General features: G+C 43.8%; 2 protein-coding genes across 26 annotated transcripts in view; one reads left to right on the top strand and one right to left on the bottom strand.

Annotated features, from left to right (window-relative positions):
- Nucleotides 1-13,524, bottom strand: part of MYCBP (MYC binding protein) — a 657,065-nt gene that overhangs the window by 553,361 nt on the left and 90,180 nt on the right. The window lies entirely within an intron of this gene.
- MACF1 (microtubule actin crosslinking factor 1) overlaps nucleotides 1-13,524 on the top strand; it is a 387,658-nt gene that overhangs the window by 295,331 nt on the left and 78,803 nt on the right. The window lies entirely within an intron of this gene.

The following is a 13,524-nucleotide window of genomic DNA, read 5'->3' on the forward strand; positions in this document are numbered from 1 at the left end:
CTTCATGTTGAACCTTTTCCAGCTCCCTTTTAAAGTATTACCAGTTAGTATTTTAAATATCAGTGTCACAAGCAAAATTCCAGGCTTGCAGCCACTGCATCATCTTAAAGGAGCCTCATGCCCCAGTGAAGGTAGTAAAATTGAATGGAAGGTAGTAAAATCATCAAGAAAGGACTTATAGATTTTACATAAATCTGTCTGGAAATTTGATAGCAAGGTGAGATTTTAAAGCAACAAACGGGGTGGGCACAGTGACTTACGCCTGTAATCCCAGCATTTTGGGAGGCCAAGGCAGATGGATCTCGAGGTCAGGAGATCGAGACCATCCTGGCCAACATGGCAAAACCCCGTCTTAGCCGGGCGTGGTGGCATGCACCTGTAATCCCAGCTACTCAGGAGGCTGAGGCAGGAGAATCGCTTGAACCCAGGAGGCGGAGGTTGCAGTGAGCCAACATCACACCACTGCACTCCAGCCTGGGTGACAGAGCGAAACTCCATCTCAAAAAAAAAAAAAAGCAACAAATGTATCTGTAACCAAAGAAAAGGACTGAGCAGTTGGATTTGGATACTAAAATTCTTCACATACAATATCAGCATGTAGCATTCACAACTAAGATTTATCATTTGTATAAGAAAGAAGGAATATGTTTCCAGAAAAACTAGAATGTACCCTGTACAGAACTTGTATGTATTGATCGTTGAGTATTTGATTAGTCAACGTGGTTGAGATAAGCACAGACTTGCAGAACAGGACTGATCCTCACTGTGCCTAGAAATGAATGGTAAATGGTCTCAGCCTTAGGCTAGTTCTGGAGCTTCAGAAAAATATTCTGGGCACTTTCAAGCTCGCTGATAAGCTGTGAGCTTCTAGGAAGTATGATGAGTTTCTTTGAAGGGCCGTTTATTGTTAGAGTTGCTGGTTTACTAGGAATAAAATGAGTTCCACAGGGAGTCATGTCAGGTCACTGCACCAAACCATCACTGTAAAGGGCTGTCTCCTGCTGAATGGATTCTTCACAAGTCTCAGCTGTCCCAGCTGGAAAAACCCAGCTATGGGTAGAATGTGCACCCTCCCTATTTTGCCACCACTAAGTGCTTTTCAACTATGAGTCTCTCTTATTGGCTACAGAAGGTTAATAGGATACACTTACTCTCTAGGACGTCATAAACTATTTTTCTACCACGAGTCCTGTCGTTTGAAATATGGATCTTTGCTACACATGGTAATGGTTTATGGATCGTTTTATGGGGGCTAAAAGGAAATGATTCTATATTCCTTGTAACCCATCCTTACTGAGCAGTTGCTCTGTGCTAGTCCTTGTGGTGGGTACTGGAGTCTCAGATAGTCTCTAGTTAACAGTGTATGGATGTGCCTTGACTTACAGTGAAATTATGTCTGGATAAACCCATCATAACTCAAAAAGACTGTAAGTCAGAAATGCATTTAATGTACCTACTGACCATAGCTCAGCTTAGCCTACCTTAAACATACTCAAACACTTACATTAGCCTACAGTTGGGCAAAATCATCTAACACAAAGCCTATTTTATAATAAAGTGCTGACTCACTCATGTAATTTATTGAATATTGTACTGAAATTGAGAAACTGAACGATTGTATGGGTATTTGAAGTATGATTTCTACTGAATGCATATCACTTTCACCATCATAAAGTTGAAAAATCTTAAGTTGGCCGGGCGTGGTGGCTCATGCCTGTAATCCCAGCACTTTGGGAGGCCGAGGCAGGTGGATCACGAGGTCAGGAGATCTAGACCGTCCTGGCTAACATGGTGAAACCCCGTCTCTACTAAAAATACAGAAAAATTAGCCAGGCATGGTGGTGGGTGCCTGTAGTCCCAGCTGCTGGGGAGGCTGAGGCAGGAGAATGGCGTGAACCCGGGAGGCGGAGCTCACAGTGAGCTGAGATCATGCCACTGCATTCCAGCCTGGGCAACAGAGCGAGACTCTGTCTCAAAAAAAAAGAAAAATCTTAAGTTAAACCATTGTTAAGTCAGACCATCTATAGTAAGGGAAACAGATACAGAGAATTACAGTGGTAGTGATGTAGTGGTAAATGCGGTAAGAAAGATCTGAGTCTAAATGATTTCTGAAAAAAACTGTAAATCAGATGTTTAAAATCCCATTTTGCAGATAATAAAACTTAGACTTGAAGAGGTTGAAATAACTTGTTCGAGCCACATAGCAAGTAAATATTAGAGTTGGGATTGGGAAGGCCTGTTTGGCACCAAAATTTATGCTACACCAGTGGTTGTCAACCAAGCAAAGCTTTGCAGAAACTCCCACTTCCCGCCACTCCTTTTTTTTTTTTTTTTTTTTTTTTTTTTTTTTTTTTTTTTTAAACAGAGTTTCACTCCCATCACACAGGCTAGAGTGCAATGGCACAATCATGGCTCACTGCAGCCTCGACCTCCCAGTCTCAAGTGATCCTCCTGCCTCAGCCCCACAAGTAGCTGGAATTACAGGTGCACGCTGCCATGCCTGGCTAATTTTTGTATCTTTTGTAGAGATAGGGTTTCACCATGTTGCCAAGGCCAGCCTTGAACTCCTGAGCTCAAATGATCTGCCTACCTCAGCCTCTCAGAGTGCTGGTATTACAGGAATGAGCCACCATGCCTGGCCCAGAGACATTTTTTATTGTTATGACTGGAAAAGCTGCTACTGGCATCTAGTAAGTGCTGCTAAACAACCTACAATACACAGGATGGCCCCTTACAATGAAAGAATTATTCAGCTTACTTCTAGAAAGCTACGGAATTTGATTTTTGCCATCTTCAGATCCCATGACAAGTAAGAGTTAACTGATTAAATAGTTCCACTTCCTGGGAATGCTTCTGTGGTTTTCCTCTTCTTTAAAGAAAATTAGTTAAGAAATAGTGTTGCTTCCGGGAGTGACTTATACAGATAGAGTCAGGATCTTGGGGAACTAATCTGAGTCAGCGACTGAAGAATTTTCTCCACGCCTGACCAGTCCCCACCCCGCACTGCCACAAGGCTCCTGCTGTGGAAATCAATCAGCTGTGTATCTCAGGCTGCTTCCTGTAAATGGCATTAGCCCTTGCACCAGCTGGGAGTACTGATGTCAGTGTGATTTTATCAGACTCTGTTTCTTTTGAGCCTTACTGTTTGGGACAAAGGACCCTCTGTTAAGAATGCAGAGAGCTAGTGTGATTGGATAGCTAGCATATATGTACATGGTTCCTATGGAAAAAAAACAGACATAAATTATGCTATAGCCCTCTAAAATTTGGGTCTCCAAAATGATTTCCCGACCTTCTGTCTGTATTCACAATTCTTTCTGTAAGTACTTATCCTTCCCCCAAAGTAATTCGAGGGCCATCTGATCTGATAAATGGTGGTATCCTTCAGAACTAGCATATTTTTGTGTTTCCAGTCTTGGACATATTTGATCCCCACTATCTTTCCAGTGGTATTTCCTATATAGACCATCCACTACATCCAGTTACCCCAGACACTCCTTATACATTTTACGTATTTGATTTCTGAAGTCATAGCTCAAGTCCACTTCTTTATAAAGCTGGGTTTTTTTTTGGGGGGGGGGGGATGGATTATGGCTCTGTCACCCAAGCTGGAGTACAGTGGTGCGATCTCGGCTCACTGCAACTTCTGACTCCCAGGTTCAAGTGATTCTCTTGCCTCAGCCTCCCAAGTATCTGGGATTACAGGCACGCATCATCACGCCTGGCTAATTTTTTTGTATTTTTATTAGAGACGGGTTTCGCCATGTTAGCCAGGCTGGTCTCGAACTCCTGACCTCAGGTGATCTGCCCACCTCGGCCTCCCAAAGTTCTGGGATTATATTATAGGCATGAGCCACCATGCCCGGCCTTATAAAGGCTTTTGATCTCCCCGGCTCACTACTTCTGATCTCTTAATCATTTACAATGTATAACTTACTTGACTTTTATTACATACTACCTAATTTTGACATTTTCTGATTATATTCATCTGTCCTATCCCCTCAGTTAATTCACTTTTGTGTCCCTTAATGTAGTTAGCATATTGGTATATACATAGTTGGAGATGAGAGAATATTTGACTGACTGGATGAACATTCTTTATTTCTCATAAACCATGTGAGCTCTAGGATTCAAAATGCTGTCTACTCTGCAAGACTTGAGATATGTATCCTTGTGTGTCCTGAAGAAATTCTGATCTTAGCCTGATTTCCTCAGCTCTCCATCTTCCTTCTGGGCTTCCTTCCTTCTCTGCTAGTTAGTATATGTTAAGGGAACACAATCTTTTTTCAGTATAAGAGAGCAAAACTAAGAAAGAAATGTGCTACTTTTTATGCACAGAGTCATTGGTACTTACTCAATTAGTTGACAGTTTAGTGTAGTGAAAAAAACTGAATACAGGTTTGAGTCAGAAGTATCCAGGTTTGAATCCTGGCTCTATCATTTACTAGCTGAGTGACCTTGAGGGAAATGACTTAACCTCTCTGAATCCTATTTACTTTAACTATAAAATACAAGTATTGGTAAATCATACCTTTAGGATTTTTATGAAAATTAAATGAAGTGATATATCTAAAAGCATTAGACTTATATTCGGTGCTTAGCTCACTAGATGATAATATGCTTTTTTAAAAAAGAAGCTTATCTAGACATATAAATTAGAATATTTTGAATTTTTTTTCATTTTTGTTTTTTGTTTGTTTGTTTTTGAGACAGGGTGTCACTTTGTCACTCAAGCCTGAAGTACAGTGGCATGATCATGGCTCACTGCAGCCTCAACCTCCTAGGCTCAAGCGATCCTCCCGCCTCAACCCCCGCAAGTAGCTGGGATTAGAGGCATGCACCACCACAACCAGCTAATTTTTGTATCTTTTGTAGAGACGAGGTTTCACCATGTTGCCCAGGCTAGTCTTGAACTCCTGAGTTCAAGTGATCCGCCCACCTCAGCCTCCCAAAATGCTGGGGTTATAAACATGAGCCACTGTATCGAGCCTGTGAAATCTTTTTAATAACAACAGTTACCCCTCTTTGTGACTAGCGATCATCATTCATCATTCTCCAGAAGACTTGATCTAAGGCCCAGCACCAGAGAAGATTGGTTTTTTCTTCTTGGAAATTGGAAAAATGGAAATTATGAGGATAAAGTAAAATTAGTTTGATAACAATGAAACAAGTGGATGGACAGTCTTCCTGAGCAGTTTTTGTGGGAACAATAGTGTAGGGCTTATTTCTAGCCCTAGAGTGGCAATAATAGGCAAGTTTAGGTCATGACTCAACACAGCTTAAAATATATTTTATGTACACGTACATATACATACATGTTTATTCATTAATTTTTTCATTTATGCATTTCTATCAGAATCCTACAACCAGCAGGTTTTTCTGAGACCATTTTGGCCTTGGCTTGTATGCTCTACAAATTAATATTATTTTCAAATCATTAACCAGAATTAACCAGAAGACATTACCAGCTCAGTGACTTCCCCAGCCTCTCAGTACCCATTAGATCAGCTCTAATGATCTCAGGGATTTTGGCCTAATTAGCTTTTATTGTAGACCATGTTATCTTCCTTTGTTACCATACAATGGCAACTACTAAGTCAGCATCTTTAGGAAAGACACCTCTTAATATTAATCAATCTTTAATTAAAACATTGAGGACTGAGGTGAAAAATATCGGCAGAGTTTCAGAGGCAAGCAGCTTAAAATACAGATATAATTCATCTGTCTGCCAATCTCATACCAGATTGAAATGTTTTACAGAAAGTCTTTAATTCTTTACAGTTTCAGCAAATATGTGTTTTTAATGTTTTTAACATTTGATCATGTGTATATATCAGTCAAGGAAAGAAGATAATTCAAAGAAATTGTATGTGCCTTAGATTTTCTCCATCTTGAATTAATTGTATTTATCAAGTGAACCATTTTATATCTCTGTCATCTTGCAATTCATTCTCAAAGGATAAGCTCTGGTTTTGGTCTAATTCTTTAAATTCATACCTAAGCTGTTTGTTTCTTTATCAATGATAAGAATTTTCCTTAGTAACAAATTGAAAGAGATGGTTTTTAGAAATCTCTTCTCTCTGTATTATTTATTCTGCCTTCTTTTCTAATATTCAAGAGCAGGGGCTGGGCGCAGTGGCTCACACCTGTAATCCCAGCACTTTGGGAATACACCAAGGCAGGCAGATCACTTGAGGTCAGGAGTTCGAAACCAGCCTGGCCAACATGGTAAAACCCCATCTCTACCAAAAATACAAAAATTAGCCAGGCTTGGTGGTGGGCACGTGTAATTCCAGCTACACAGGAGGCTGAGGCAGGAGAATCGCTTGAACCTGGGAGGTAGAGGTTGCAGGAAGCCAAGATCATGCCATATCACTCCACCTGGGTGACAGAGTGAGATTCTGTCTCAAAAAGAAGAAGAAAAAAAAAAACAAAAAAGGTGATTCAACCCAGGGACCTCTTTCATGGAAATAACCAAGCAACTTTGCGATGATCATGCCACTCTGGAACTGGAAAGACTACTCTCAGTCCCAGGGGGAGGCCCACATCATCACTTTCTCAGGAAAACCTCCCCTGAGCTTCCAAGCCAGGTTGAGGCCCATGACCCATGTTCTCATAGCACGGTGTGCTTTTCTTTCAGAGTAATTATGCAGTTGATTAAAATGAATGTCCTTCTCCCTTACTAGAACGTAGGCTTCTGACTATGTCTTGCTCATCACTCACTCTCTTAGTGCCTGGCATAGTTTAGGGCACATAGTAAATCCCAATAAATATTTGGTGAATGGATGAAAAGAAGAGAATCAACGATATAACCTTGTAAAATTAGTTGCCTCAAGAGGATAGGAAGAGGAATCCAAGGAGACAAAGGACTGGCTAGAAAGATAGCATCAGGATACCACAGTGTCATGGAAGTCAAAAGAACACAGTCTCAAGAGGAAGGAAGGACCCATACTTATTTCTCACCACTGCTTATCCTTAACCCCCTCTAATCTGATCCAACACGCATCACTGTGCTGAAACTGCTCTCTTAGATATTCACTGGCTTCCTAGTTGCCAAGTCTAGTGGCCTTGTCTACCTCACTGTTCTCCTCTTTCGTTGTGCAGCATTTAATATCAGATCTTCTTTCTTGAAAGTTAATTTACTTTCTGGACATTGTGCTCTTCCATTTTCTTCTCTGGCTGCCCTTCTGCTTTCCTTTTTGGTTTGTCTTCCTATCTCTTAAATATGTGGTTCCTGAAACTCTGTCATCTGTCTCTTCTCTCTGCACTCAACCTCTGAGATGGCAGCTTTTCACTGTTCCATGGGGAAAGGCTTCCAAATCTGTCTTTCTCTCTCTTTTGTTTTTTATTTGTTTGTTTGGTTGGTTTTTGTTTTGTTTTGTTTTTTGAGATGGCATCTCACTCTGTCTCCCAGGCTGGAGTGCAGTGGTGCGATCTTGGCTCACTGCAGTCTCCACTTCCTGGGTTCAAGTGGTTCTCCTGCCTCAGCCTCCCAAGTAGCTGGGACTACAGGTGCATGCCACCATACCCGGCTAATTTTTGTATTTTTAGTAAAGACGGGGTTTCACCATGTTGGCCAGGCTGGTCTTAAACTCCTGACCTCAGGTGATCTGCCTGTCTCGGCCTCCCAAAGTGCTGGGATTACAGGTGTGAGCCACCACACCTGGCCCAAATCTGTATCTCTATCCCAACATTGATTCTTTAGTGTGAGGGGCCTTTCTAGACACCTTCACATGGGTCGCTTTTTAGTATTTCACATACAGAATGGTCTAAAATAAATGAATTCAAATATTTTCTTCTTTCCTGCTGTTGTTTTATAATAAGTACTACTATGATCTTAGTAACCTAAGAGTAACACTATATGGCATTATCTTTGTTTTTTTCCCCTAACCTCTGCCTTCTCTTTGGTCAGTTGTGAAGCCCAAATATTCTTCCTCTGCAATTACTTTCACAGCCCTCTTCCTCATTTTTACTAGCCGTATTATTCTGGACAAGTATGCTTGCCACCCTAAGCTTCATTTATAAAGATTTGGGTTTTTTAAATGAGATAATATAAGTGACAGTTGTGTGAGCACCCCGTCCCAAAGTCCTCATTAAAATTTTTTTGGGGGGCCGGGCTTGGGGCTGTAATCCCAGTACTTTGGGGGGCCAAGGTGGGTGGATCACCTGAGGTCAGGAGTTTGAGACCAGTCTGACCAACATGGCGAAACTCCGTCTCTACTAAAAATAGAAAAATTAGCCAGGTATGGTGGTGTGTGCCTGTAATCCCAGCTACATGGGAAGCTGAGGCAGGAGAATCGCTTGAACTTGAGAGGCAGAGGTTGCAATGAACGAGATCGCGCCACTGCATTCCAGCCTGGCGACAGAGTGAGACTCTGCCTCAAGTAAATAAATAAATAAATAAAATAAAAAGTTTTTTTTGCTGGGCACGGTGGCTCATGCTGTAAGCGCAGTTGGGAGGCCTAGGCGGGTGCATCGCTTAATCTCAGACAACATGGTAAAACCCCATCTCTACTAAAAATACAAAAATTAGCTGGGCATGGTGGTGCACATCTGTCATCCCAGCTACTTGGGAGGCTGAGGCAGGAGAATCACTTAAACCCGAGAGGTGGAGGTTGCAGTGAACCAAGATCATGTCACTGCACCCCAGTCTGGGCAGCAAAGTGAGACCCTGTCTGGGGAAAAAAAAAAATTAACAACAAAAAAAAATATTTTAGAGACAGGATCTCACTCTGTCGCCAGACTAGCGTGCATTAACACAATTACAGCTCATTGTAACCTTGAACTTCTGGGCTAAACGATTTTTCTCAACTCAACCTCCCAAGTAGCTAGGACTACAGATGCACATGCCTGGCCAATTTTTTAACTTTTTGTAGAGACGAGTATCTTGCAATGTTGCTCTGGCTAGTCTTGAACTCCTGGCCTCAAGGGATACCCCTGCCTCAGTTTCTCAAAGTATTGGAATTACAGGCGTGAGCCATTGAACCCAGCCAGAATTTGCTGCTTTTGGCACTTTTCTTAGTCCTGCCTTTGGCTCTTTTCTTAGAAATATTTGTCTTTGCCATCTCTGTATATCTGAAATCCTAATGAGTAAATGTGATTCCCTCCACAAAGCCTTCTCTGATACCTCCTGCCTTCCTTCTTCCCACCCTTCTGTCAGGTCTTTTCTAACTTGCAAAGCCCCATGATTTTGTCATCACCATGGTTTTGGTAACCATTAGTCTAAAAAAGAGGATTAATACACTGTCTTTTGGAAAGTCTACAAGCAGGAAAGGGCTTACAGGGGTCATAGAGTTCCTGCAAAGTGTGTGGAAAGTTTTCTCATGGGTTCACGAGTACATGAGAGCTCAAATAGCATCAAAATCTTTAGTATCCCACTTAAAGCAAACTTCATGTCATGCTGTGTTGCTTTATGAACCACTCTGTAGCCATGTTTATAATAATAAAAGTACCAAAGGATGGCAGTGACTGATGCCCAACAGGTACAGACTAACACTGTGGAGTTTCTACTTGCTACTAAATAATGCTTGTAAAATCTAAAGATCCTAAGATGAAAGGCATTGTGTAGATTTAAAATGAGCAAGATCCAACCAGTCCTCTGTATCCTCTTCCAGTCAGAATTAGTCTTCCAGGAGAGAGCACCCATCAAGGTGGGTGAAAAGGCATCATAGAATCTAGGGAAGTGTGAATCTGGGGTCTCCAGACTGTCCCAGAAGGCTGGCATTTTAGGTCTGAAGCAGACAAGGGCAGGATGCCAGGTCCAAAACTTGGAAAGGGAGCTATGTTAGGGTGTGAGAAGACTCCACCCGGCTGTCTTTCATTAGGAAGACTGCGGGAGGGAGCTAGAAGGGCCAGGGTTTTTCTTTCTTCTAAGTTCACTGAAGGAAAATCTAACACCAAATTCTGTACTTGGGAATTTCAAAATGAGTAGATAATTCTTTGAACTCTGTAATCAACTAACTGGAAACTCATTTGAAATTTGGCTTCAGTGCATATATTTGTGGTTACAGGAGTGGGGGAAATATCTGAAGAAGGTCTCTGGAGCTCCCTGTATTTCTCTTTTAAAAATGAACAGATGCCTTTTTTTTTTTTTTTTTTTTTTTTTTTTTTTGGTAGCTATCAGGGCAACAAGAGGTGAAAAGCCGTATCAGGTATTTATTTCAGTCACTGAGATGGCTATTGGCAGAGTTCCACATACCTAAACTAAGGAGAAACTCATGAACAGATAAAAATTAAGACATGGAGGAGACCTTGTGCTTCCTCTCTTGATTTATTTCTACACACATTGATGATTTTTTAAAAAGAGCAAAGCACTCAGAGAGCATTCTTTGGCTTTGCGTTTTGGGGTTTTTTTGGAGGTGGGGTGGGAGGATTAAATTACTATATGTAATTTCTCTTTAGGGTGTATTTAAATTTATTTTCCGAAAACCCTAATTAGAGAGAGTGTGACTACAGATAATAAGTAATTTGAATTGGAATTTCATAGTTGTAGAAATGCTCCATTTATTTATTTATGTGGATCACTGATGAGAGTGGTAAGAATATTGGTAGATAGATGTGGGAAGGAATTATTTAAGAATAGGCTGGATTGGTTGGTACCTGACTTGCTGAGGAAACAGTAAAGGAATTTCTGCTCGTGAAGTTTGTGATTCCACATGAAGATAATTCTTTATGGCTGGGCAGAGTGGCTCATGCCTGTAATCCCAGCACTTTGGGAGGCTGAGGTGAGTGGATCACCTGAGGTCAGGTCACCAGCCTGGCCAACAAGGGGTGAAACCCCATCTCTACTAAAAATATAAAAAATTAGCTGGGTGCAGTGGCGTATGCCTATAATCCCAGCTACTCGGGAGGCTGAGGCAGGAGAATCACTTGAACCCGGAAGGCAAAGGTTGCAGTAAGCCAAGATTGCGCCATTGCACTCCAGTCTAGGCGACACAGTGAGACAGAGTCTCACTCAAAAAAAAAAACAACCAAAAATTCTTTATAATAGAATAACCACCCATCTTTCATCCAGAGCCAGAATTCCTGAGATTCTTCCAACCAGAGGGGCCCTGGCATGCTAAACAGTCTGTTATGATATCTGAACACTTAAGTGAATGTATTTGGCCAGGGAGATTTGCTAGTAAAATTGATCTTTCCTTCCCTGAGTTTTTCCAGTTGTGCCGAATAATTAAAGGAAAATTAAAACCTGGATTCCCTAAACTGTTAAGTATCAGATCTGTAAGCTATCAATCCTTAGGATTATGGTGTTATCAGAGTTAGAAATGACTTTAAAATTCATCTGAACAAACTGCAGAAGATTTGTGAATCTGTTTTCCCAAATCTCTGCCAAATGAGTGCTTGAATTTCTGCTCAAACACCTCCAGGATAAGGAAAGTCACCAGTGTAGGGGACACCCTATTCTTTGAATAGCCGTGAGAAGCTCTTTGTTGGTTTTAAATCTTAGATCTTAGTGTGCCAGCTTAAGGAGACATCCAAAGCAAGTTTCCTTCCTCTCACGTCTCAGCCCTTCAGATACTTCATGCTAATTACATCTCCTAGAACTTTCTCTAGGTCAAACATTATTGGTTCTTGTACTGTTTGTTCTTCATAGGACAGGGTTTCTAGTGTCTTGGCAGTATAGGACCAAGAGGACACAGGATTCTGGGGCAGTGCCTCTAAAAGTTTTAGAACTAAAAAATATTAAAACTAGAAAGGGTGTCAAGACACAACCTAGTCTGCCTCCCCACCCCTTTCAGTTTACAGATGGGCAGAGTCTTTTGGATTTGAGTGGGTAAAATTGATCAGCAGCCTTTGTTGAAGTGAGAAATGAAGTGTAAAGCATTTTACCAGAGAAAGGTCTTTTAGTTGCCTAATTCCCATTACAGGCTTCAGCTCACTTCTCATTTTTGCCAAGGACCAGTCTGATTCTCTAAGTAAGCCTAAGGCTCAGCTCAAGGTTTTAGTGCCAGATCTCCATACACCAGGTATTGGTTTCACTTACTGTTTGTGTAAAGGGTAGAAATAACTTTCCCGTAAGTTTTGCCATATATATTGACAACATGGTCCGACAGGGATTCCGAATTTTAATAGATGTTTTTTTCCTTCATAAAATCAGAGAATGGCCATCAAAGGAGAACAAAGTATTGGACCCCTTCAGAGACGCAGCTGCCTCTGGTGGACAGTTTCCTGGGTTGCCCTTTGTACTTTCTTTGTTTAACAATCACCAGGTGACCAGGTGGCTTTTCTAAAAGCCAAAGGCCGTGGACGACGGGATTGTGAGCTACTTTTCTCTAGTATTTTCTATTTGAGATTTGAAATACCCATGCTTTTCATCTGGTCCAAGGAGGCTCAGGTTTCCTTGGCTGTGCGCAGCTATAAAGGAGCCAGGTGTTTGGTCGTAGGGCTCAGCTGTTGGCATCCCCACCTTCCCCCAACACCCCATTTTCCTCCTCATTGATACCACTCAGGTCTGTGAGCAGAGAAATCCTGGTGGGAGAATTGATCAGGACTTGATATACTTGAGAAGGGGGAGAGGGAAGGTAGAATGTGCCTAGAGTTATCCAATAACTTGGTCTCTGAGCGTGACCGAATTCCTTTGGGGCACCGGGAAAGTGCCGGGTTTAAGGCTGGAGTGTTCTTCGGTGCGGCAAGGGGCGCGCTAAAGGTGACATTGGAAGGAGCAGGGACAGCCTTTGGCGGCAGAGCTGGAGCCGAGAGCGATGCAGGCAGCCCACCCCAGCCGGCGCGACCTGCCGGCACACGGGAACTCGAGTGGCCCTCGCCGGAGCCGGCTAGCTGGGGGAGTGGGGGCGCCCCTTCTGGATTCGTTCGCCTTAGGGCTGGGCTCGGAGCCGGGCCGGTTGGAGCGAGACGGGGACGGGAGGGGCCGGGCCAACGGGAGGAGGGCGGGGCTTTCCTTTGTCAGGGGATTTGCGCCGCGCAGCCGAGACTCGCGCGGGTTCCGTTCCTCTCCTTGCGCCCTCTCCGGGGGCGGGGCGTTCCCCTCTGGCCCCTGGGCGCGGTGGGCGTGAACGGCTGGCGCCCCGGGTCCCTCGCTCCGAATCCTACAGAAGCCCCTCCTTCGGCGCCTCCGCTTCCAATCCTCTCCCCCGCTCCCTCCTCTTTCGGGGTCGCTCCTCTCCCCGGCCCCGCCCCCGCTGGGCCCCGCCCCCGCCCGCGCCCTCCTCCCTGGGCTCTCCGCGTCGCGCGCTCCCCGGCTTCCAGGGGGCTGCCCGGGCGGGGCAGCGCAGCGCGGCGGCGCGGGGAAGGGGGAGGAGAGCCGCCAGCCAGCCCAGCACTTCCAGCGAGCGAGCTAGCTAGCGGGCCGCGCGGCGCGGGGGAGGAGGGCTCGCCCCCCGCCCGGCCCGAGCGGAGCCTTTTGTTCCCAGCCAGAAGTTTGCATGCCGGGACCGTGACAGCTGCGGGCGGGGAGGACGGCGGGGCCGCGAGGCCGGCGGCGTGGTGGAGAATAGAGGCGGCTGCTTGTCATGCAGCCCACGGCGTGGCGGCTGCGGGCCGGGGACTGGCGGCGGCGGGGGAGGC

The sequence above is a fragment of the Macaca thibetana genome, chromosome 1 (assembly GCF_024542745.1).
Source record: "Macaca thibetana thibetana isolate TM-01 chromosome 1, ASM2454274v1, whole genome shotgun sequence".
NCBI lineage: Eukaryota > Metazoa > Chordata > Mammalia > Primates > Cercopithecidae > Macaca > Macaca thibetana.